Here is a 27,012-nt window from a genome sequence, read left to right as displayed (position 1 = left end):
TGCCTGCCACAAGTTTTTCCTTTGCCAATCCACCCTCAACTCAGCTGCAAAGGTGATTTTTTTTTTTTAGTGAGGCAATTGGGGTTAAGTGACTTGTCCAGAGTCACACAGCTAGTAAGTGTTAAGTGTTTGAGGCCGGATTTGAACTCAGGTATTCCTGACTCCAGGGCCGGTGCTCTATCCACTGCGCCACCTAGCTACCCCCAAAGGTGATTTTTCTTAAGCAAGGTAGGTTTAACCATTCTATTCTGCCTTTGAATAGCCAGGAGTTTTTCCTGGCAACAAACTGAATCTGGCTCACTGCAACTCTCACCTAGGGTTTCTAGTTCTCTTCTCCCTAGCAGGTCAAACAGGTGTAATCTCTCTTTACTGTGACTGCCCTTCAAATACTTTAAGAAACCTACCATGTCTCCCCTAGGTTTTCTCTCCTTCAGGCTAAAAATTCCCACTTCCTTCAAATGAACTTCATATGGCATGATCTCAAGGCTCTTCACCATTTGGGTTGCCATCCTCTGAAGGTGCTGGGACTTGTTGGTATCCTTCTGAAAATGTGGCACTAAAAATTAAACAGTCATCCAGATGTGGCCTGGCCAGGGCAGAGTACAAAGGGACGATTGCCTCCCTAGTTTTGGACACTGTGTCTCTTTTTCATCAGCCTAAGATTGGATTAGCTGGTTTCTGGCAGTTTACAATCTACTTGGAGAGAAAACACATAAACGCATGAAACATTCAAATAACAGTATGAGCCGGTATGTGATTAAATACCAAGTTGAAGGTTTACAGGAAGTTAAGTGCTGGAAGATTCCTAAGGAGGAAGAGAACAGTGTGGCCTAGAATGGCAAAGAAACATCTTCTGGAGGGAGCAAGACTTGAGCAGGGTTTTAAAGGATGTCTATGAGCTAGGAAGAGAGGAGGGGGTGGGGAAGAACATTTTATGCAAAGGGGACAGGCAGAAGCAGACAAAACCATCCTTTCAGTAGTAAATCTTGATTTCCCAGGGCTTTATGGGATGTGTGTGTGTGTGTGTGTGTGTGTGTGTGTCTGACTAAGAACTATTATGTGAAGACTCAGACAATGCTTTCCTTTCTAAAGAGAGGGTAGTTTTGCCTGGAAGTCTTGAATCACATGTGGGAGATGTTTTTCTGTTCAATGGACTAATGCCATGTATATCTTCACCCTTCCTAGGAGTTTTTCAATCTCTCATCTTACCAATGATCATAAAAGAAGATATTAGGATATTAGGTTCCAGTCTCATAGGGTTTTGGGGGCACAAAAACAAGTTACACAGATCAATTAAGCAAACATGTATTAAGCACTTGCTATATGCCAAACTAGGGGCAGGTAGGTGATATAATGAATAGAGTGCCAGGCCTGGAGTCAGGAAGACTCCTCTTCCTGAGTTCCAATCTGGCCTCAGATATTTACTGGTTGTGTGACCCTGGGCAAGTCATTTAACCCTGTTTGCCTCAGTTTTCTCATCTGTAAAATGAGTTGGAGAAGGAAATGGCACACCACTCCAGTATCATTGCCAAGAAAACCCCAAATGGGGCCACAAAGAGTCAGATACAACTGAAACAATTGAACAACAACATATATGTAATTGCATTTTCTTATCAATAAAAGAAATTGTCTATGCATTCTTAATTGATAGAAATGTGCTTTATGCTAGATTTTAAAAAAATCTAATTTCAAGTTATGTAATTCTTATGTCTTTACGCCTTGAATCTTCCATGACTCCCCATTTTTTCTATTCTAATGGTGAGGTTTTGCTTTTGCTTTTTCTATTTTAATGGTGGCTTTTGTTTCTGTACACTCCTCCATCAAAGTTCTATTCTGATGCATCATTGTATCCTTACCACCTGGAAGTGATGGCTAACCTATGGTAGATTTACCAAGCCTACAAGGTTTTGATTTCAGGCCCAGTCACAGACTGTTTGTTAGCCCAAGTCTGTAAAATGTCACTGACAGAGAGCTGGCCATAACAAGTCAAGAAATCTGCTAACTGAAGTTTTGAAAGTGGTCACAGTATGTGTCTGTGGAGAACATTGCAGTGTGGGCACACATTAGTTTTCCTAAATTCAGCCTTGTTATCTTTGTTTCATAGGTTGTCCCCCACCCTCAACACAGGTGTTGGGGAGAAGCTGTGAAGTGGTTTTGAAGATTCCAAGCTTCTCTCTGAAACAAAAGGCCACCTTTTCTTATCAGCAGTCTCCTGGGGATACTTTGTGCCTATGAACTATGAAACTAAGGTTGTGAGTCACTCAAAAGGCTGAATAATGGGAGTGTGGAGACAGGGTAAAACCTGAACAAAGGATGTAGTGGTAGAGCAGTATGACTAGGAAAGAAGGTGGATTAGTCATATATTGAGGTGGGTGGATAATTGATGGACCTCCCAAGGGCTTCACTGGCATCCATTCAATGGCAGAAGATCTAGGGGAAGTCCCTCTGGTATGTGGGTGGACCCCAGGGGGAGAATCTGGACAAGAGTCACACAGGATGAAAAAATGTAATAGATTGCCATTCATACTGGGGAGTAGGAAGGGGAGAGCAACCACCTCAATGAAATCAGATCCACTGAAGAACTGAAGTAATGCTGTTTTCATGATCCTAGTGAATCACTTCATTCTCTATTTATTTCAGTCTTCTTGCCCGAAAGAGGTCAATATAGTACCTGACCCCTAATAGTGTTTGGGAGTCTAACAGACATAAGAATAAGGGCTATGGTTATTCTCAAAGTTGAATGGGAGGTCACAAGGGACCTAGTGTTCTGAAAGGGGGTCCATAGGTTTCATCTGACTGTCAAAAGGGTCCATGAGGGGGCAGTTAGGTGGCACAGTGGATAAAGCACAGGCCCAGGATTCAGGAGGACCTGAGTTCAAGTCTATCCTCAGACACTTGACACTAGCTGTGTGACCTTGGACAAGTCACTTAACCCTCATTGCCCTACAAAAAAACCAAACCAAACCAAAACCAAAACCAAAAAACAAAAGGGTCCATGACACAAAGAAAGGTGGAGAGTCCCAGCTCTAAGATTCTAAGTGGAAGAGAGTTCGGACATCTACTAATAGAGAGGGTTTCCTGACTCAGGAGTCTCCCCCATGCCTATGAAACCACAGGTCTATCCCTGTGCTCTCCCCTATGGAATGTAACCCCCTCAAGTTTAGGGGCTATGCTGTTTTTGCCTTTTATATCTAATATCTAGTACAGTGCCTTGAACATAGCGGCAGCTGGTGGCACAGTGGATAAAGAGTGTTGGGCCTTGGGGTAGCTACGTGGCACAGTGGATAGAGCACTGGCCCTGGAGTCAGGAGGACCTGAGTTCAAATTTGACCTCAGACACTCGACACTAGTTGTGTGACCCTGGGCAAGTCGCTTAACCCCAATTGCCTCCCCCCTCCCCCCAAAAGAGTCCTGGGCCTGTAGTCAAGAAGACCTAAATTAAAATTTAACCTCATACCTTAGCTGTATGACCCCATTAATTAACCTGTTTGCCTCAATTTCTTCATCTGCAAAATGGAAATAACACCCTACCTCCCAGGGTTATGAGGAACAAGCTCTTGCTTGGCACATAATTAGCCCTATGTAAATGTTTATTCCCTCCTCACCCCTCCCTTGAATCTAGGTGCTTAACAGCATTTTTATTACACTTATTAGTAGTTAAAGCTTTGCAGAGCCCTTTACAAATATTTTATTTTTGTCCTTACAACAGTGGGAGGTAGGCGTTATTATTATATATGTTATATAATAATAATAATAATAATTATTATTATTATAGTATGACTTGTTCAAGGTCACACAGCCAGCACCCGAGTCTGAATTTGAACCCAGGTTTTCCTGACTCCAGGTCCAGCACTCCAGCCCCATGCACTAACTAGCTAATAAATCATTTGTCGAATTGAACTGAGTTGATTTTTGTTGGTTGGTTTCCCCATGCATAGCAATACAGATTACACGGTGCTACATCTTTCCTTGCCCGGGTGCAGCAGGGAATGAATGCATTTTGCAGTTCCTTGGCATCGAGCACCGCCAGTGCCACAGCAAGGGAATCAGTGGAGAGCCTGCAGCGTGTAGACTCTCCCCCACGCATCCCCTTCCCCCACCCCAGGCTTTTATTAATTCATTCTTCCTGGGCTGCCTTTTAAAAGGAGAGGGCGTATTAAAAGTTCAGAGGTAAGAAACACACACACACACACACACACACACACACACACACACACACACAATGTACGTTCGGGTCCCTTTGGAGGACACACACACACACACACACAATTTACGTTCGGGTCCCTTTGGAGGAAGCCCAGGGGACTCAAACATCAGTCTGAGAAAAGCTGGGCTCACTTGCCCAGGCGCGCTCCGCGAGCTCTCCCAGCGCCCGCAGCACGCGCGAGAACGCTCGACTCGCTCCCGGGCTGGGGAGCGCGAGGCTGCCCCAAAGTAGCGCATCTGACCCGGGGAGGGTCTCGCTGGTTGCACGTGTGGGATCGTGGGCGTCTGGATGCTTGTTCCCCGAACCGGCTGCTGCGCCTTGCCGCGGTCACGTAGCGACAGACAGTGACTCAGCGCTGACTCACTGAATTCCCTGCCAATGGATTTCCCCCGGCTGTCAGCTGCTCCATCTCAGCCTATCCTGGAAAATGAGAAAGACGCGTCTCAGCCGCTTTGTAGCTCAGCCCTGCGTTACTAAGCCCTTGGCCATCTCTTAACTACTGAGCGGCGATCGGAGTTCACGGCCATTCTACCCCAAGCAAGCGGTGGATTGACTTGAATTATTTTCTTTGCAAAGTCTTGCTTTCGCAAGAGAGCTCAATGAGTCCACTAATTAAAATTCCTTCGTCACAAACCTGCTTTAATAAATCACGGACTTCTTTTCCAAGGACTTGTCCATAACCCCAGTGCACACTTGGTCTCCTGCCGCACTAAAACCCTTCATCTTGTTTTAGCCCTACATCTTAGGAGGTTATCTGCAGTGGGTTTTGATAACGAGCTCTGGTACATACTGATGATTGTGGTGACGCAAATGAGGTTTGCACTTGGCATCGTGCGCTGGCACGAGTGACTTACAGTAAAAGCAAGGAACGCTTTGGAAGGACGAGCTGCAATGTCACCCTCTGAGTAAGTGTCATTTCCAGGCTGTCACCGCGTAGGCCGCCGAGCGTTGGATCCAAGGACTGAGTTTGAATCTTGGCTCTGCTACTAGCTGTGTGACCTCGAGAAAATCGTTTACTTGTCTTCGGCCTCAGTTTCCTTAAATGGGGGTAGATATGGGCAGAGAGATCTCTGTAGTTGCTTATAGCTCTCGTTTCATTGGTTACTGTCTGGTTAAGACAGGTTATTCTGGACGAACCAAACTGGTTCGATCAATTTTAGGGTTATCAAAAAGCAGTTAAATTCTCATGAGTTATCCAGTTCCAGAAAACAGGTGTCGACAATTGCCTTCTTTTCGCATAAAGGTGGGAGACTGAAGGTGCAGCAGTTGTGCTTGACTTTTTCTTTATTACAAGAGAAAGTTCTATGGGGGAGGCAAGGGATATGGGGAAATAACTGTGGAATAAAAAACCAATAGGCACCAACAAAAATTTTAAAATGTTCTTGTGATATTTTTTCCTTTTATAGATTTTTGGACATGGAGAACAGCTGTGTATCATTGATGGATGAGGACTCTGCAGTATTAGGTTACATGGGTCTTAAGGCAAAATGCTGATTGTCCTAGAGTATTATTTTCTAAAGCCGACTTTGCAATGTATTTGCCTTTATTTCCTGTGCAAGGCAATCACTAGGCTTAATTTGTTTGTGCATAATGTTGTGTTTGCTTTAAGTGGATTCCAGTATAGCCAGAATTGGTATTGTTGAAGAAATGAGAGGTGATGCTCTTCGAATTGTCCTCCTGTAATCTCTATAGTAGTTGACAATAGTAGTTGGCCTGGAGTCAGGAAGACCTGAGTTCAAATTTGTCTTCAGACATTTACTAGCTGTATGACCTTGAGGCAAGTTACTTAACTTCTGTTTGCCTCAGTTTTGTTATCTGTAAAAGGGGGATAATAATAGCACTTAACTGCCAATGATTGTTGATCCACTGTATCAAATGAGATCATATTTGTAAAGCACAGTACCTGGCACATTACTGTTGTTACCTGGTACTGAAAATGTTTCATCTATGTAATGTTTCTTTAAAAATGATTAATTTTAAAGTTAAACTGGTAAGATCTTACTAACAAAGAGCAGAAGAAAATTATTAAATTGCTCTTGTTGAACATTAAAATATAGCTTTTGTATCTGCCTGCCTCCTACACAGATCAGAGAAATAATGTTTAATTTCTCCTACAAATCAGAGACAGGCAGAAAAAACATAATATCAATTTCATATTTCATTGTCCCAAGAAGAAAGATAACATGACACATAATCATGTGGAGACTTCCCTCCTAAGAGAGAAGCTCAGGGGACTCCCCATTTCTGAGGGTATATAAGGTTTTAGTCCACTGATTACAGGGTGTTGTCAGTTTCAATAGTATGATACAGAAATCAATCCAGAAGCAAAAAGTAGTTTAATAATTTCAATTATCACAAGTATGGAGGAAATACAGAAGCATCATGATAAGACTACAGGATTCCAAAAAAGGGTTTGGCAAGGATGAGGATGCCCAGATGTTACCATAAGATAGGGACTTACTATCCTGAGGGAAAAGAAGTCACTAGGTAGGGTCTTTTATCTGCTGGCTATCTGGGCTCAGCCTGGAGTTCAGTTGAAGGACATTTTGCTCTTATTAAACCTATTAATCCAAGGTTTCATAAAACTCCTTTTGGATAATAAGGTACTTCCATCAAATCCAGGTGATCCATATATTCATATTAACAATCTATAAGTATTTATTTCTGGAAGGCAAATGAAATGAAAAATGAAAAAGCTATGCATTTTTAAAATGCCTTTTTAAAATTAAAGAGTGGTACAAAAGGATCTTTTCATAACACATTTATGTTTGAGTTTTGTAAATTATCATTAGTTTTCATGGATTCTTAACACTATGCTTTTCACTGGCAGCTTTTCTAATTCTGAATATTGGAACAGGTTGGAAGCTTGTTGGCCCTGATGTGACAAAATTCCACCGAAATCAAAGTTGGGCACGAAGGGGAAAAGGGAAAATTAGAGATTTTTTTCAGTCCAAATCCAATTTAATAGGATTCATAGAATCTGGCCCCTGAGGGGAAAAGAAGCATAGATGGGCCTCAGGGAACATGAAATAGGGGAGTATCTGGGAGAAAAATCAGTCACTAATAGAACTAAAGAGCATTTTAAACTCGAAATAAGCTCACTCTGATACTTTGAAGGATGATATTTTGTTGGTAGTAAGTACTTGCTTCACCAGTGCTACTGGTAATTCTTCCATTCTTTCTCATCCTATGTGATTCTTGTCCATACTTTCCCAGAAATCCTCCACAGAGGAATCAGCTTAGATGCTAAAGGTCTTCCTCTAAAACTTCTTTGGACCTTTGGGTCCTTACCATTGGAGCTATCCATACATTCTCCACATAGTTGACAAATTAATCATTCTAAAAGGAAGTTTTGACAAAATCCTAAGCCTGGCATTTAGAGTCCAAAATGTGGCTTCCACCCACCTTTGCATTCTTCTTTCATGTTGCACTCTTTCATGCACCCTCCCTTATAATCAAATTGGCCTCATAGCCTTTTCCCCAACATTACGCTCCATCCCCAACCTCCTATCCATTACATTGTACAAGCTATCTCTTGGTCTAGAATGTACTTTCTCTTCATTTCCTCTTGGATTTCCTACCTTTTGTCAAAACCCAGCTCGGGGGGCAGCTAGGTGGCAGGCACAGTGGATAAAGCACCAGCCCTGGATTCAGGAGTACCTGAGTTCAAATCCGGCCTCACAAACTTGACACTTACTAGCTGTGTGACCCTGGGCAAGTCACTTAACCCCCCCATTGCCCCACAAAAAACAAACAAAAAAACCAGCTCAGGTAATGTGTCCTACATTGTCCTTTTCTAATTACAGTCCCCTCCTACAAGTTGTTCTCTTTGTGCTGTCTCTCTAGAAATTACTGAGTACTGCTTTGTATTTGTTTTATATTTATTGATTTTTGTACACTTTGTACAGCTGGGTTGGGCAGCTAGGTGGCGCAGTGGATAGAGTTCTGGACCTGGAATCAGGAAGACCTGAGTTCAAATCCTGCCTCATATACTTACTTAGTTATGTGACTCTGGGGAAGTCACTTAACCCTCTTTGCCTCGGTTCCTCATCTCTAAAATGAGTTGAAGAAAGAAATCGTAAACCACTCCATTATCTTTGTCAAGAAAACCCCAAATAAGGTTATAAAGAGTTGGACGAGGGGTAGCTAGGTGGCGCAATGGATAGAGCACCGGCCCTGGAGTCAGGAGTACCTGAGTTCAAATCCAGCCTCAGACACTTAACACACACTTACTAGCTGTGTGACCCTGGGCAAGTCACTTAACCCCAATTGCCTCACTAAAAAAAATAAAAATAAAAAAAAGAGTTGGACGCAACTGAAAACTACTGAAAAACATGTTGTATGTATATATGACATAAAGATCTTATTTAAATAAGACAGCCCCCCATACATATACATACATACACACATATGTGCACACATCTATCTTCTACCTATCTTCTATATAAACACAGTGTTTAAAATTGTGCTGAGTACATAGTACTCAAGAAATAATTCTTGAGCTAGAGATAGTGGCTAAATATTGAGGAGTTAAAGAGGAGTTGGTTATGGATCCAAACCTATAATTTCACAAAAAGTTCTTGTTGTGAAAACTCCCTCCACTGATGTTGATCAGCTACTTTAAAAAAAAATTAAAATCTTAAGAAAGTTGTTTGAAGCACTATTAGGCTGTCACTTGTGCAAGGATACACAAGGGTAAATGTCATAGTACTTGAAGTCATATCATCCATAATTCACAAACAACTCTTTACAATGCCATAGCTGCCTCTTCAAGTAAGGTTTTAACCAATTTTAGATTTTTAGATGAAAACTAAAACTCTACCATCAAATATTTTTACAACAAAATTTAAACTCTAAAATTATGAAATAAAAAACCGGTAGAATCAATGACAAAAAAAACTCATCATCTACTACTTAGATCAATCGCCATGCTGAAGGAACAAATTGAAATGGTAAAGGATCTTTGCACCTTTGTGATTCATGATGACAAGAGAAGAGTGCGGAGTGGGGGCTTTACAAGTCGATACCACCTGTGATCATCCAATAGCAGCATCAAGATGGAGGAGTAACTGAGTATCATTCTTTAACTACTCAAAATATATTCCCAAGAAATTAATCTTGCCTTCTTCAAGGATTAAAAAAAAAGTTCCTGTTGTTAATTTTTACTCAGTTTTCTAGCTCTTAGCAAAGCTTTGTGCTTTGAGCTGTCACCCCCCCCTTTTTTTCTTAATCCAAACAAACTGCTAAAAGGTAAGAAAGAAGCATTTGTTACGCATCTACAGTGTGCCAGGAATTTTGCTAAATTCTGGGGATATAGAGACAAGAAAAAGAGCTAAAAGGCTATTGGAGAGGGTGTGTTTCAGTAGGGGAGACACTATGTACAAAGACAAGTCGATACAAAGTAATTTGGGAGGTAGGGAGTTTGGAAAGCCCTCCTATATGAGGTAGCAATTGAGGTAATGTTTGAAAGGACCATGGAATTCCCAGAGACAGTGGTGAGAAGAGAGAGCACCCCAGGCCAAGAGGTAGGAGATAGAATGTTTTGCCAGGAATGTTAAGCAAAACGTTTTGGCATGAGGAGGAAGAATGTCAAATTAGTCTAGAAAGATAGGTTGGAGCCAGTTTTGAAAGGTATTAAATGCCAAAATGCACCCCCCCCAAAAAAAGTTTGCAATTTATTCCAGAGGCAAGAGGGAGGGAGCCACTGAAACTTCTTGATCAGATTCTTGTAGACCCAAATTGTCTTCATATTGACTCACTCTCTTACTGTGTTTCTATGATGTTTGATAATTGAGGAGATTTAGGAGAGGTACTTCTGTAAGGTACCAAGGAACTCACCAGACAATGGGAAGTAGGGTAATTTTTTTTTGTAGTGTTGTGTTCAGTTGTGTCCAACCCTTAGAGACCCTATTTGGGGTTCTCTGGACAGAGATACTGGAGTGGTTTGCCATTTCCTCTTCCAGTTCATTTTATAGATGAGGAACTGAGGCAAAGAGGGTTAAGTGAATTGTCCAGTGTCACACAGATAGTAGGCATCTGAAGCCAAATCAAAACTCAGGAACATGAGTCTTCTTGACTGAAGGCCCAGAACTCCATCCACTGTCCCACCTATCTGCCCAAGAGTACTTTTTACAAGAGGTTAAAAATGAGACTTCTCACTTGGCAAAACGTTGATTTTATCTCATAGCTACCATATTGACCTACAGTACTATGTCAGCTAGTCAAGAAGTACTTGTATCAGGCAAGGGTGTTAAACATTGGGGATACAATGAAAGGCAAAAAAAAAGCAATTCCAAATTTAGTCACTGCCCACAAGAAACTTACATCATAATGGTGGAGACATATGTAAACAACTCTGTGCGTACTAGATACAGAGTAGATGGAAGGCACTCAGACAGGAAAACATTAGCAGCTGCAAGGGACTGGCCTCCTTTACTTAGCATTTGAGCTGAGGCTTGAAAGAAGTCAGGAAAACTGAGAGGCAGAAGAGAGAAGGAAGAGCCTTCTAGGTATGGGGGTCAACTTGTGGGGATGCTATTTTTTTCTTTTTGCTATTTTTTTTTCCTTTTGATTCAAAGACCATGATTTATTGAACCTAAGGTCCATAAATAATATTCTCAAAACAGATTCATGCCCCTTCCCCCCTCCTCTGCCTGAAGTCCTCCAGTTTGTTCACACCTTGCATACCTACTTATATTCAGTTCTTTCTTTTTTCACTCAGCATCATTGTTACAGTCTATGTCCAGGTCTGGCCAAAGAAACACCCAGTTGCCTCTGGGAAACTCCCTTGGTTCTTTCCTTATTCACTGATCTGGTCTTGTGACTTTTTTTTCCTTGGACTTTGGTTCTTGGTTTAAGCAACCTCCCTCTGAGCCCTTCTCTTCTCTTCAGCTCTCATAATCTAAACCATTTTTAGGCGCCAGGATAATAGATAGTGCCTTTCCTTTTATATCTGTCCACTTCACTCCCTCTCCCACCCTCCATTGCTACCCTCAGCTGAAAGGTCCTCAGCAGGGGTCCCTGCTTAAAGCTCTCTGCTGCCCCCAACTGGACCCTGGCTGCTACAGCTATTATGGTCCCCTTGAGTTCTGGGTTCCTTTTGGGATACAACAATTTTAGAGTATTATTCCTGTGAAGTTATTTACTAAAGTACTCCCCCTTAGAAACAGAACTGATAATAATGAGATGAGATTGCATTAGACTGGAAAAATATATACACATACATATTTTTGGAATGAGGAGCTGGAATTTGCAGGGGCAGGCTAAATAATTTGTCGATCCTTAATAACCCACACTAGGCAGTAAATAGAATGCCCTGAGCTCTCCAAGACAGGGATTGGATTGATCCACCTGTAACAAAATTCCTATCTATCTTTTTGATAGTTGGCCTCATTACTTAAATACAAAAGAACAAGAAAACCAAAGTAAAACATCCATACTTACCCATCCCTTCTTAAAGACAAGTGTTTTAAAAGCCAGTGGTCTTTACAACTTTTCACAGGACTTGCCTTCTTACTAAAATATTACTGTGTGACCCTCATCTATTCCTATTTATAAAACAGCCCAATGACTCATTTTGTGCATTTAAAGAGTCTAATGAGGATTTCCAGTTCTGAAATAGCTGTGGGTCCCATTAATAGCTCCTTCATGTTGGGGTATACTTTGCCAGTGGCTTTTGACACTACTGATATTCCAATGGTTTTGTTGCAACTGCGTCTTGTGGATGACATTGGTGTCATAAACAGGAGGCCCTATGTTTACCCAGCAAAGAGAAAAATAAAGTCTTGTTCTTTAATCTCTTGAGGTCTTCATTGACTTGAGATTCATATCCTAATAGTCTTTGACTTGCAAAAAAGGCCAGTATTATTATTTGGTGCAAATAATAAATTCATCAACTCTAGCCCACCAAGAGGAAGGAAAGGGCATAATTAGTATTTCTTCTACTCTAAAATTATGCTCATTAAAAGTGTTTCTAGATGATTCTAGGATCTTTACCTAGAATAGAAGTGCTACTAGTGTATTTACTACCACTGATAATAATATTCTATAGAATTTGCTTTAAGTTTTGAGAAGTGTTATATGCTGAACCCAATTTTTAAAGTTCCTGTGGACAGTTTAGTTCTTTGAAGTAGACCCATTTCCCATTCAAACTATATTAATCTTCTTCCCCATGCAAACAACAGGTGCTTTAGAAAATAGCCAATAGAGAGACAATAATTCTTGTCCTTCAGGACCAGTGCCAATGGAAAAAAGTGACCTGAAATACAGATCTCAGGCCTGACATGATGAAAATCTAATGCCACAGCTGTTTTCTCTCAGAACTGTCACTCATCGTGTTTTAATTTCACAGTTTTGAATTAATCTTTTCTAAATACGGCACCAGAGGGAGGTGGACGAGATAGCAGTTCCCAGCAAAGGAATGAGGCCAGTATTTGCAAAGTTCCTGCTCTCTCTTGCTATCTCTCCTCCTAACCCTAGGCCCCCTGCCCTGCCATTCTGGATTTTGTTTTCTGGGATCCTTTCGGTACTGCAATACTTTTACCTTTATTTGTACAGGGCAGAGGTCTAAACCAGCTCATAAGCCTAATTGTTTTGAAGGATTATTGGTTCAACCTCCTTCCCATGCCATCTCAGGATATAGTTCCCAGCCCTTTCTATCTCTGATCACCTAATAAAATATAGATCTGGAAAAAAACACTAAAAAGTTCAAAATTTGTCCATATTGGACTTTCATGTTCTATTTTATCTAGGGTTAGAAATTTCAGTTCTGATGGCAGGCCACAGATATAGATGATAGAATTTTAGAACTACAAAGAACACAAAAATTCGCTTATTCCAGCCCCTTCAGTCATTCAGTCAACAAGTATTAGGCATTTATTTTGTGCCAGGCAACTTGCTAAGTAATCACTGGAGAATCAAGGAAAGGCAAAACCAATCTTTGCTCTTAGAAGAGCTTATATTCTAATGGGGAGAGACAAGATGAAAATACATAGCTGTATTACAGAAACATGAAGCACAGATGAGAAAAGTGGGGGTCAAAGACTTTAAGCAACTACCTAATGTCACAGCCACTAAGTGGTACAGCTGGAACTATCAACAATGTATATTTTCTTATGAAAATACCATTTTTGTACCTGACCTTACTAAGGTATTGTGTTACCTCTCATATTTACTTCTACTGAGTCAGTTGAAATTAGATTGAATTCATTGCAGAGATTGTGCCACATATGGTCCACTTTATAAAGTGCCTCAAATAACCAATTTTTGTTGTTTAAAAATGATACCATGTACTCTTTTCAAAATGTAATTTTAGGGTAAAATCTTAATGCTTAAAAACTATTAGCACCTTTGGATTAAAATTCTCTGAATCCCATAGAAATTTTCAGAGCCTATAGTAAGGAACTGAATCAAAAATAATGAGAGAAAATATAAGATGATCTATGGAAGAGTAGAAACAGAGAGAAATTTCACTGAGTGGCAAAACTGGGGGAAAATTGGGATTTGGGGTTTAAGGATCCTTGGAAATCCAACCAAATTTTACCTAATTGTTTCTCATAGCTCAGCATTCTTATCTCTTCATGACTTGATTACTGTCAAAATTGTATTTGCCGCAAAGATTATGTAAAGTTAGCAGTCTCCACTGGTGCAGGCAGCTTCTGCACTGGGAGCTGACAAAATAATAGATTTGAGGAAAAACAACAACAAAACCAAACTCCCCAAACAGCAACAGAAAAATTGTGTAATCTTTGCTAAATATGTTAGCATTTGTAAAGAGAAGAATATTTGTACTGACTACTTAAGTAATAAAAGTTTAAAAATTAAGAATAATGCAGTAATAATTATAACATCCATATGAGTTGCTGTGGACAATTATTATCTTTATAATTCACAGCTGTCACTGCATTGTTCCACTGTCCTAAAATATTAAATGTTTCTCCATTGCTTGCCAAATTCAATTAAGTTCAGTTCAATGAGTTTTACAACAAAAATTAAGTTCAATTCAACAAATTTTACAACAAAAATTAAGTTCAATTCAACAAATATTCATTAGACACCTACTATGTTTAGTAGAGTTATACTAATTAAAGTCTAAACTACTTAGCTTGGATCATAGGATCTTAAATTGAGCTCTATAAAAAGATCTTAAGAATCCAAGGTCTCCACAATGTGCTTTTTATTTGGGTTTTCAGCTTTAACACAAATTCTTCTTCATCTACTCTAACCTCAAACCAAAGGTAACAAATAGCTCACTATTTGGCATTCCCTGCTCATTTGCCTTCTTGCTCTTGTACCCTTGCCCACACCATTCCTTTTGCCTAGGAAGCTCTTGGTACTAGTTTCACCTGTTTAACCCTACCTCTGTGGTTAAAACACTAAATCACTATCTCTCTCTCTCTCTCTTTTTTTTTTTTTTGGTGGGGCAATGAGGGTTAAGTGACTTGCCCAGGGTCACACAGCTAGTAAGTGTCAAGTGTCTGAGGCCGGATTTGAACTTAGTTCCTTCTGAATCCAGGGCCAGTGCTTCATCCACTGCACCACCTAGCTGCCCCTGCTATCTCTCTCTTTTTTTTTTTTTTAGTGAGGCAATTGGGGTTAAGTGACTTGCCCAGGGTCACACAGCTAGTAAGTGTTAAGTGTCTGAGGTCGGATTTGAACTCAGGTCCTCCTGACTCCAGGGCCGGTGCTCTATCCACTGTGCCACCTAGCTGCCCCCCTGCAGCTTTTAAGGAGTCTTCCCAGATCCCTTCAACTAAAAGAGATCTCTACTTCCTCTCCAATAGCACTTTGTGCTTTTTTAATGTGTTATAGTTACATGGATGTTAGCTCTCTAAGTAGAACATAAATTCTTTTAGGGCAGGGATTATGCATAATTTTTTCCTTCTAAATTAACCATAGCAGGCAGTATATGAATACCTGTATAATATGTTTGCTGAATGAATGGATTAATTACTCTTCTTTTATGTGTAGGAATACTTTAGGCTCCCACTCCCAATGTCTTGGGTCCCCAGAACGTAACGGCTACCTGTCTCCTCAGAGTCCTAAATGGTGACTATGAGGAGTTGGGTTTTTCCCCCTTAATTACTATAGCTCATTTAGTTATAACTACAGGCACACCTCATTTTATTGTGCTTCTCTTCATTGGGCTTTGTAGATATTGCATTTTTTACAAATTGAAGGTTTGTGGCAACCCTGTGTTAAGTAAGTCTATTGGCATCATTTTTTATTTTGATAATTCTCACAATATTTCATACCCTTTTTTTTGTGAGGCAATTGAGGTTAAGTGATTTGCCCAGGGTCACACAGCTAGTAAGTGTTAAGTGTCTCAGGCTGGATTTGAACTCAGGTCCTCCTGAATTCAGGGCCAGTGCTCTATCCACTGTGCCACCTAGCTGTCCCAGATTGTTGTTGTTGCTGGGGTTTTTTGGTTTTTGGTTTTTTGGTTTTTCTTTGTTTTTGGTTTTTTGGTTTTTTAGTGAGGCAATTGGGGTTAAGTGACTTGCCCAGGGTCACACAGCTATTAAGTGTTAAGTGTCTGAGGCTGGATTTGAACTCAGGTAACTCCTGACTCCAGGGCTGGTGCTCTATCCACTGCACCATCTAGCTGCCCCCATACCTTTTCATTATTATTATACCCATCATGGTGATTTGTGAACAGTGATCTTTGATGTTCCTATTGTAATTGTTTTGTAGCATCATGAGTCATGCCTCTATAAGATGGCAAATTTAATTGATAAATGGTGTGTGTATTCTGACTGCTTCACCCCATCTCTCTCCCTCTCCTCACACCTCTCTATTCCTTGAGATATGATAATATTGAAATTAGGCCAATTAGTAACTCTACAGTGGCCTCTAATTATTAAAGTGAAAGTAAGAGTGGATAGATGAAGCAAACTTCATTGTTGTCTTATTTTAAGAAATTGTCACAGCCACCCTAATCTTCCACTCTGATCAGTCAGCAGCTATCAACGTGGAGGCAAGACCCTTCACTAGCACAAAATTGTTGAAAGCTCAGATTTTGGTTACATTTTGTTTTAGTAATAAAGTATTTTTAAAAATTAAGGTATGTACATTTTTAGACATAATACTACTACACACTTAATAGACAATATGGTATGAACATAAATTTTATATGCACTGGAAAACCAAAAAAGTTGTGTGACTCACTTTATTAAAATATATTTGCTTTATTGTGGTGGTCTGGAACGGAACCTGCAATATCTCTGAGATATGCTTGTATATATATTAATATCTATACATACATATCTATACATATATATGGCTGTAGTTATAACTAAACTATAATTCATTAATTCCCCACCATGTGCTTCTCTCTATGACTATCATTTGATATTAGTAAGCCAGACTTAATTAGCTTTTAGAAAGTCAGTCAATAAACTTTTTTTTAAGTACTTACTGTGTGCCAGCTACTATGCTGAGCAAAAGAATACAAAAGGAAAAGACAGTCCTTGCTCTCCATGGGGGAGACAACATGCAAATAACTATGTATATACAAGATCAATTGCAAATAATCAACAGAGAGAAAGCATTAGAATTAGGGAGGATCAGGAATGGCTTAGTGGAGAAGGGAAGGATTTAATTGAGACTTTAAGGAAGTCTGGAGATGGAAATTAGGAGGAAGAGCATTCCTGTTTACTAAGGTATTATAATAAGAATAGTAGGTAGAAAACATTTTGTGCTGCAGAAAAAAGGGGGGCAGGAGGGGGTCTGTGAGTCTCCTCTGAGCACATATAGAATCTAGGGGAAAGTGGGCTCAAACTTAGAAAGCACATATGCAAAGGGCTAACTCATGGTTGCTGGTCACTAGCAGTCTTTCCCTCCCCTTTGCTGGGTACTCATGAAGATGTCCTCAGGTGTGTTGTAGCCTCCTCAGCTCCCTGTAGAAATTTTTTTTTTTTTGGTGAGGCAATTGGGGTTAAGTGACTTGCCAAGGGTCACACAGCTAGTAAGTGTCAAGCATCTGAGGCCAGATTTGAACTCAGGTACTCCTGATTCCAGGACCGGTTCTCTATCCACTGCGCCACCTAGCTGCCCCCTCCCTGTAGAATTTTAAAGCTGCCTTTCCTCAACGTGTCTTAATTTTTTCTTGGCTCCTAAAGCAGATGCTGTTTCAAGATCAACAATGAGAAGTCTAAAATCCTAAAATTCTCTGAAGTTCAGCTGGGTGGTACAGTGGATATAGATCATTAGACCTGGAGTCAGGGAGACCGGAGTTCAAATCTAATCGCAGATTAGTTTTGTGACCCTGGTCAAATCACCTAACTTCTGTGTCAATTTCTTTATTTGTAAAATGAGAGGTAATAATAGCACCTACTTCCCAGGTTATTGTAAAGATAAAATGTGATAATATTTTTTTTTTATTTTTTAGTGAGGCAATTGGGGTTAAATGACTTGCCCAGGGTCACACAGCTAGTAAGTGTTAAGTGTCTGAGGCCGGATTTGAACTCAGGTACTCCTGACTCCAGGGCCGGTGCTCTATCCACTTCGCCACCTAGCCGCCCCGTGATAATATTTTTAAAGTACTTTGTAAAACTTTAAAGTGCTATATAAATGTCACTTATTTTCACAAGATGTCCTTTGGTCAAGAGATGGAGGGAGAAGTAGCTGAGGCATCATTCTCCCTCTCCCTACTCCAAGTGATTCCTTTTTTAATATTAAGCTGCCATACTTTAAATCCCCAATTCCAAATAATCTCGATGGCTTTCTACAAGCCATACAGAGAATGACCACAGTCTAGAAATCTGGATAGACTTCTTGTTGAATATGGTTGAAATGTCTTTGACTGATTGATTCAATACAAATGTTCTTCCTGATAAAGGCATCAGGGCTAAGAAGAAGAGCATGATTGCTTAGTGAACTCAAATGCCGCCCCCCTCCCCTTACCTACAAAAACACATACTTCTCAGCATTTGGAGCAGAAAGCATGAATCAGAGATAAGAATCTTGATTCACTGGTTGTGCTTGATAGGTCAGTATGAAGAGACTGTGGGAAGGATAAGACATTCTAGGTGGAAAGAGCTAAAGCAAGGAAATAGAAAAGCAGGAGGTATCCGCCTTTTGTTCATACAAGTAGTTCACTTTGGTTCTATTATTGGGTAAGAATAGGAGTGTAATATTTGAGATAGATAGAAAAGGCAATTGGGGCCATACTGTGGAAATTCTTGAATGCCAACAAAAACTGAGATTTGAATCTAATAGTTTTTTCATCAAAATTCAGCTGTCCTAAAAATTAAAAAGGAAGTATGAAAAGATCTGTATTGAAATATTTGGATTTTCTGGCAATTTTTTTTCCATTCTGTTCTGTTTCACATATGTATATAACAAGCACCAATAACCAAACCACTATAATGATAATGGGGCACTTAAAAATTTTTTTAAATTAAATTTATTTTTCAATCAATGAAAATCTACCTTCTCTTTCTCTCACCTTCTTCCCCTACCCATTTGAAAAAGAAAGAAAAACAAAAAACAAAATCTGGGTGGATAACTGGTTTCTCTTCAACGCAATAGCTGTGTGTTTTGTAAGACGAATCACTGGATTGTTCATTTCTAGAAGCATTGTTTTCCAAGTTAAGATGGCTAAAAAGGATTACTCTTGTTGTTCAACTTGATTTGGCATACCACAGCATCATGTTTTCCTAAGTATTGAATGTCGACGCATTGTAGTTAAGAACTTTTAGAAGAACGCCTTTCACCACATTTTGAGCCTTTTCTTCCAAACTCTGTTTTCAATTAAAGGAGAATTTTTTTCCTCCCTAGAATATGACTTTCAACCCTCTCTTGGTACAATAAGTTAGCACAGTGTAGTGAAAGAGGTATGGACCTGGTATTAAGAGGCCTGGAGTAGAATTCTGACTCTTATAAACTATGTGATTTTAGATATGTCACTTGGCCTTACTGGATTGCGGCTTCTTCTATAAGGTGTGGTGAGGGGACCACTTGGTGGACTTTAAATTATTTTCTAAATATAATTTTTTATTACACGGACACAGTATATAATTCTTTTTTGTAATCAATTACTAATATGTGTACATATGCATATGTATACAGACATACATGTATAGTGAGTTTTCTGTATTTTGTAGTTATTTTATCAGTTATTTATGCAGTAGTCTAGGAATGACTGTATTCACTTTGCAGAGAAGGAAATTAAGGTACAGAGAACTTTCAGGGAGTCACAAAGGTGACAGATCGAGTATAGGAACTCAAAAGTCTTGCTTCATTGATTTTTGCAGTAACTTTCCCCTGAGCCACAAAGCATCCCTGCCTCTGGGTTGTACTTTTGGCATGACTGATTCAACTACATCTGGGTTTGCTGCTAGGCCTACTGGAGCAAGGCCAGGGAAGGCTCCTTCCAAAAGTGGTCTACGAGAGTGTGGAGTAAATTAGCAGTGGAAAAGATCACCTCTTCCAAATGAATACAATCCAAGACTTTTTAAAAAATAAGGAAATGTGTCTCCCATTCATAGAATTTCAGAGAGCTAAAACAGACCACAAAAGCCAGGCAAATTGATCGATGTGGTTAATAAAATTTCTTTGTCTCCCCCTCCCCCTCCCCCTATTCCTATAGCTATTTGCATATCATGCCCATTTACTTATAACTTTGCAAGATATGCTTGTGATTTTATAAAATGTGAACTTTTTATAAAATATATCTAGAAACAGAATTCTAGACTCTTCATGTTGAAAAGAACCTTAGAGGGGCAGCTAGGTAGCGCAGTGGATAGAGCACCAGCCCTGGATTCCCGAGGACCTGAGTTCATATCTGACCTCAGACACTTGACACTTACTAGCTGTGTGACCGTGGGTAAGTCACTTAACCCCCACTGCCCCGCCAAAAAAAAAAAATCAATGAAAAGAACCTTAGAGATTCTGTCCCATCTCCCCACCCATGTAGTAATCCTCTTTACCAGATCAACACTTCCTTAGACTTTGCTTAAACACTTAGAGTGATGAGATCTCATCATATCACTGAGGTACATACATCCTTTTGGTTTTTGACTGCTCTAGTCAATAAACAATTCTTCCTACTAGAAATGTCCTGATCCTGCCCTTGGTAGACATAACAAATAAGTTTAACCTCTTTTCCACATCTTTACAAATATCTGATTAAAGCTATCATATCCTCTGTGAATGTTTCATTATTTGAAAATTTTTTATCTTGATTATATGACTCTGCTTTTGCTACATATTAAAAAAATCTGAGCTCATCTGAGAGCACTCTATACACTAAAATCTCTGGATTTCCTCCTTTTTTCCTTTTTAAAAATTTTTTTATCTTATTTTTAATGTATGGAATAAAACAAGCATTTCCATAACAGTAAAATTTAAAAAAAAGATGATTGCATATGAAAATGCAAATCTATTATGTACAACTTGTTATTCCTTTTAAATATATAATAAAATTATCTTGTAAATTTCTTTTTTTCTTTTTTTTCCTCCCCTCCCCCAGCTAAGAAATGACTATCAAAGACTCAACTAAAAAGTTAGTTGAAACAACCAATAATGTTTAGCAAAGTGTCAGGAGATAAAGTAAATTCCCTTTTTTCCCCTTATTAATCAACATCATCTGTGATTATGTTGTTGGAATTTTGCTCTTGAAAGAAAATCCCCTCTTTAAATAGCTTTGTTTGGTTTTTTTTTTTTTTAAGCTTTGGGTCATGAATTACAATTTTTTGAAGCCTGCTTTCCTAAAATCTAAAATATACAACTGGCTATGAGGGGTGGAGCCAAGATGGTGGAGGAAAGGCAGTGACTTTTCTGAGCTCTCCCCAAGACCTCTCCAAATACCTTCAAATAATGCCATAAGACAATTTCTGGAGCATCAGAACTTGCAAAAAGACAGGGTGAAATCATTTTCCATCCAAAGACAACTTAAAAGATTGGCAGAAAAGATCTGTTGTACTGGGGTGAGAGTGGAGTGCAGTTCAGTACAGGCCTACCTAGGCCCAGCACAGCCACAGCCACAGCCACAGCAAACCAGGAGCATGCCTTGGGAATCTCCAAATCAGCAACAACAGCAACTGCTTCTGGAACTCAGCTCACAGATGGTAAGGGGAGAGGGGGGGTCAAATAATTGGCCAGAAGATTATAGGGGTCTCTTTGGTGAGGCAGTGAGGTAGGTCCCTGTTGTTTTGCCTATACTCAGATCCAGGTCACAGTCTTAGGTGGCAGTCCCAGGTGGGGAAGGAGCACAAATACACCAGAGCATGCAGCCACAGTTTTTATAGTTCCAAGGCAGAAAAGCAGCCCTGTGGTTGTTTGCAGACCAGAGCACAGGCCAGGAGAGTAGTAAACATACCTCTGTGAGATTAAAATTGGATATTAGATCATAAATCTACCCTACTTAACCTTTCCCTTAATTTATCTCCCAGACTAGTAAATGGAAGAAGCTTCTGGTTTTCTAGATAGACCTTTTATTGTATGGTAGTCACAAGGTGATGTTAATTAGAAGGATAGGAAAGTAGAAATACAATACAAATCGTCTTAAGTCTAGGCTTAGTCTATATTCTGTATAAAACTCACCAAAACCCAAGGCCACCTTTGGGGAGAGAGACCGAATCAAGCACGTGCTGTTAACCGAGAGCCGGGCCGAGTCAATCTCCAGTCCGAGTCTGTCTGTGCAGCGCAGCCAGGAAACCAGCAGAGCAGGAAAAAAGCCCCACTTCCGTTCTCTCCTTGCCTTTTAAGCTTGCACCCCGGAAGTCCAGTGCTCAGCAGGCAATCTGGCGTGCGTCGCAGGCGGACTGGTGTGTGTAGCTCATGCTGTTAGTCTCCTCCCCAAAAGGGTGGTCCTAAAAAAAAAACTGGCGTCTCTCCATTATCTAACCGATTGTTAAAACTTTTTACCACACCTCTCCTTAAGTCATAACACTTTGGAAGAACTAAGGACTTGCAAATTACTAGAAGTATCTCTGAAAACAGCTGCACAAACCCCCTAAACAGTGTGCCCCCCCCACCCTGAAAGCAGTGTTCCACTTTAACAAAGAGTTAAAAGTCAAGAAATAGGCTGGTGAAATGAACAAATAGAAAAAAAAATGCTGACCATAGAAAGTTTCTTTGGTGACAAGGAAGATCAAAATATACCCTTGGAAGAAGACAACAAAGTCAAAACTTCTACATCCAAAGTTTCCAAGAAAAATATGACTTGGTCTCAGGCCATAGAAGGGCTGAAAAGGGACTTTGAAAATAAAGTAAGAGAGGTAGAGGAAAAATGGAAAGAGAAATGAGAGTGATGCAAGAAAATCATGAAAAAAAGTCAACAACTTGGTAAAGGAGACACAAAAAAATACTGAAGAAAATAACACCTTAAAAAAACAGATTGGGCCAAATGGTAAATGAGGTACAAAAAGCCAATGAGGAAAAAAAAGAATGCCTTGAAAAGCCCAATTGGCTAGATGGAAAAGGAAGTACAAAAGCTCTCTGAAGAAAATAACTCCTTAAAAATTGGGATTGAATACATGGAAGTTAATGACATTATGAGAAATCAAGAAACAATAAAGCAAAACCAAAACAATGAAAAAATGGAAGGAAATGTGAAGTATCTCGTTGGAAAAACAACTGACCTGGAAAATAGATGCAGAAGAGGTAATCTGAAAATTATTGGACTACCTGAAAGCCATGATCAAAAAGACATCATCTTGGGGCACCCAGGTGGCACAATGGATAAAGCACCATCCCTGGATTCAGGAATACCTGAGTTCAAATCTGGCCTCAGACACTTGACACTTACTAGCTGCGTGACCTTGGGCAAGTCACTTAATCCTCATTACCCCACAAAAACAAAAGAAAGTACACAAAAAAGACATCATCTTCCAAGAAATTGTCAGTGAAAATTGCCCTGATATTCTAGAACCAGAAGGTAAAATAGAAATTGAAAGAATCCACTGATCACCTCCTGAAAGAGATCCTAAAATGAAAATTCCCAGAAATATTATAGCCAAATTCTAGAGCTCCCAGGCCAAGGAGAAAATGTTGCAAGCAGCCAGAAAGAAACCATTCAAGTACTGCGGAGCCACAGTCAAGATAACACGAGATCTAGAAGCTTCTACATTAGAGGATCGGACGGCTTGGAATATGATATTCTAGAGGGCAAAGGAACTGGGATTCCACCTGGCTATGATGAGCCTTCTCCTCATTGGCCATAATCAACTCTCTTTGTCCCAAGGTTTCCGTTGCTATCTTTTTCTTTACCATCAGTTCCTCCTTGTTGATAAGAATAAGGATCAAAATAGCATTTCTCTCCGTTGCTTCTTCTACTTCTTGAGAGATAAAATTGCTAGTATGTCATAGTATGAATTCACTATATGTTCTGGTTTTAGTGAAATTAAACTTCTAATGAATGTTTAGAAAGTTGAAACTTCCATAAGTTTTATTTTACCTCTATGCCAATTTTGCAATCAGCCTTAGGAAAATATCATCCATGTCCTCCATTTGTTCTGGTGTTCTGTAGTATATTCCCACAATTCCAGATCCATATGATACATTATATAAACCTATACTACATGTATATACATATATGTAGATACACATTTTTATAACTATATTTTAGTGATGAAATGTATCTAGAATTACTAGTTCAATCTATTGTTGGTATACTGCATAAGTTAATCTCAAATTCTAGAGTACATTGTATGGTTTTCAATATTTTAAGAAAATACAGTGAAAATTGATTAAGAAATTATTTTTTCTTGCTAAATGAAACCATTATAATTTTTCCTCCATAGTCTGTCTGTTCAATCTAGAACATTTTATTTTTTTTCCATTCTAGTAATTTAATTACAGTCTGTAATTTTTACTCTTGAATTTTCTCATTTGTTTCTTCCTTATATTTGCCCTTTTCCTTTCCTACTTGGTGAGATTTGGCTTTCCCTTCAAGGATCTTTTTGTGATCTTTGTCTAGTTTTAGCCTTGTGATAACTACCTTGCTGGGATGAATGCCCACATGGACAGTTGTGCCATTAGCCTTCTCCCGCTGCACACACTCAGTGTAGATCACATACTTCATTCTGTAAACCTGGACTACCTTGCCAATCTGCTGTCCTTTGTAGTGTCCTCGAACTACCTGGACTTCATCATCTTTTCAAATGGGCATGGAATGGACATTGTACTTCTGCTTCAGCTCCTTCGAAAGAGGAGAAGACATAATTTTCCTCAGTATGTGAGAAGGGGCATTGAAATGCCTCTTGCGGTTCTTGCTCCGGTCAGATGTCACAAAGGTATTGAACTTCATTTTGACTTCAGAGCCAGGGTGGAAGAGAAGAGACTGAGGAACTACTTCCGCCTCCTGAGGAAGGTGGGGAAAAAAATGAGAACATTTTATATATGAAAGATATTCTCCAAATCTTCCACTACAATTCTCTTTTGTTCTCTTACTATGTGAGCCAGTGAAACACAAGCTCTAGAATATCCTGTCAATCTGCAAAGGCTTCATGTATGGACCTAGCAATGAATTTTGTGTCTGCCATCAAAGGACCAACTTTGCTAACTTTGGAGGAGATCAGCACTAAAAGGATGGCCACCAGCCATTAAATATTTTCAACTGGGGGCAGCTAAGTGGTGAAGTGGATAAAGCACTGGCCCTGGATTCAGAAGGACCTGAGTTCAAATCTGGCCTAAGACACTTGACACTAGCTGTGTGACCCTGGGCAAGTCACTTAACCCTCATTGCCCTGCAAAAACAAAACAAAACAAAATATTTTCAACTGCAGTAACTCATGAAATGCTGTCTACTTATGTCATTGTGGACATATACATACCAATGAGATTATTTAGAATATTGATATAACCTTAGATTATAATGTCAAATATTCTTTCCATTCATATGTTTTTACATCATTATATATAAAATGTGTATTTTTACATTATATAAAATTATTTTATATATTATTTGCATATTTGTATAATTAAATGCTATAAGTATTTAGTTTAATTGATTACTATAATTAGTTAAAATAGTGAGAAAGCTAGATGAGATTTTACTGGCAAGACCTAGTAGGTCTAAGAGTTTCACATTTTAAAGTTTTGTGTATAAAAATCTGAAAACAGCTACTGGTATTGGGAAATCTGTCCTTAAGTTCATTATTTGCTTGTAATAAATGTAAAACAGCACTATGGGATTTTGCATTTTAACATATTATTATAAAGCTATATAAATCTTTCAGGAATTTCAGGAAATTTAGGGTTTTCATAGGATCATTGATAAGAAAACTGAGTTTAAGATAGATTAAATGACTGCTCAGGGTCTCTTGGTTAGCGACTATCTCAGGCAGGATTTGAACTCAGGTCTACCTGACTCCAAGTCTAGCACTTCTTTCATTGTAACACATTAAAAAATTAACCTTGAAAATGCTTAATTTTATAGTCCCTAGAGGCATCTTTAATTCAGACTAAGCTAAATGAACCTTTAACATGAAGGATATCGATGAAAAATTAAAATTCAGCTTATGTGTTGATTCTGCTTCAAACATATCTATTTCCTTGGTATTAAAAGATGGATCTAGGCATGGTTACTGTGTTTGGATATATGGGTAAATTCTAACTTAGAGCTAATCATCTTTGCCAGACTGACTCCATGGTCTGTGCCTGTTATCCCTTTACTTTTGGTGGCCTTAAATGTTTATTTGACCCACCCTCTCCCCTTTGTCAAAGCCTGAGATAGAGCATTTACGTACGTACCTGGTGATAGGTTCAGATGACCTTGCAACCATTTCTTTAATCAAAGGAAAGATTCTGAAATCAGCATGAAAAGGGATAGCCAGCTGAGTGTTTACCTTATTGCAATACAAATGTTGCCCTATTGGAAGTATGACTAAAAGACTTAAGCATGTTTTTTTTTGTGTGTGTGTGTGTGTGTGTGTGTGTGTGTATGTATATATATACACACAGTACATGCATAGCATATAATATATAATAATATAGATGGATTAATTATTAATAAAACATGATAGATACAATGTAAAATTATATTTTATGTTGTCAATAAATTAAGAGAAAAATATATCAATATGATCAATAGTCAATAGAAATTTATTAAGTACCTACTGTGTGCCAGAGGGGCAGCTAGGTGGTACAGTGGATAGAATGCCAGAAGACTGGAGTTCAAATCCAGCCTCAGACACTTACTAGCTGTGAGACCCTGAGCAAGTCTTAGTTTTTTCATCAGAAAAATGAGCTGGAAAAGAAAATGCCAAACCATTTATCTTTGCCAAGAAAACCCCAAGTGAGGTCATGAAGGGTTGAACATGACTGAAAAATGACTGAACATATGCCAGGCACTATGCTAAGACCTGGAGATACACATAAAGGTAAAATGACAGCCCCTGCTCTCAAGTTGCTCACAATTTAATGGGGGAAAGTCACTACATAAAAGGAAGCTTAGGAGGGGGCAAAGGGGAAGAGTATCCAGTGTAGGAGCATGATGAAGGAGGAGCCAGGACCATAACTGGGTGGAACATGATGAGATGGCTAACCCTTAAATGGGGAATCTGGGAGGACTGTCTACCCTCTACCCTTTCCTATCAGAGGGAGGGAGGGAGGCACCCCAGGGTCAGGGGGAACTGAGGAGGGGTAGGTTTCAGAGCTGATGTGAAATTGCAGAATGTAGAGTCTTAGGCCTCTTAGACTTGGTGGGTACCTATGACTACATGAATGTTCATACCTTGATGACCTGCTGACACATTTCCCTAAATGGAAAGAGGCTGCATCTACCAAAGCCTAACCTAAGAGCTACTGTATCCTTGTTCCATACCATACTGTGATAGAGCAAAGTAAACTTCCTTTTTTTG

At 39.4% G+C, this 27,012-nt stretch overlaps 1 long non-coding RNA gene and 1 pseudogene across 1 annotated transcript in view; one reads left to right on the top strand and one right to left on the bottom strand.

Moving 5' to 3' along the window:
• Positions 1-4,586: 4,586 nt before the first annotated feature.
• The window catches only part of LOC122735495, a 111,380-nt gene continuing 88,954 nt past the window's right edge, over positions 4,587-27,012 (top strand). Inside the window, exon 1 of the long non-coding RNA XR_006354134.1 lies at positions 4,587-5,112. This is a non-coding gene — a long non-coding RNA (uncharacterized LOC122735495). The remainder of the gene's footprint in view (positions 5,113-27,012) is intronic.
• On the bottom strand, positions 24,021-24,493 carry LOC122735494 (annotated as a pseudogene).

Source organism: Dromiciops gliroides, chromosome 1 (assembly GCF_019393635.1).
Source record: "Dromiciops gliroides isolate mDroGli1 chromosome 1, mDroGli1.pri, whole genome shotgun sequence".
NCBI classification, from domain to species: Eukaryota; Metazoa; Chordata; class Mammalia; order Microbiotheria; family Microbiotheriidae; genus Dromiciops; species Dromiciops gliroides.
Note: the sequence above shows the minus strand (reverse complement) of the source record. Positions and strands in the feature narration are given on the sequence as shown.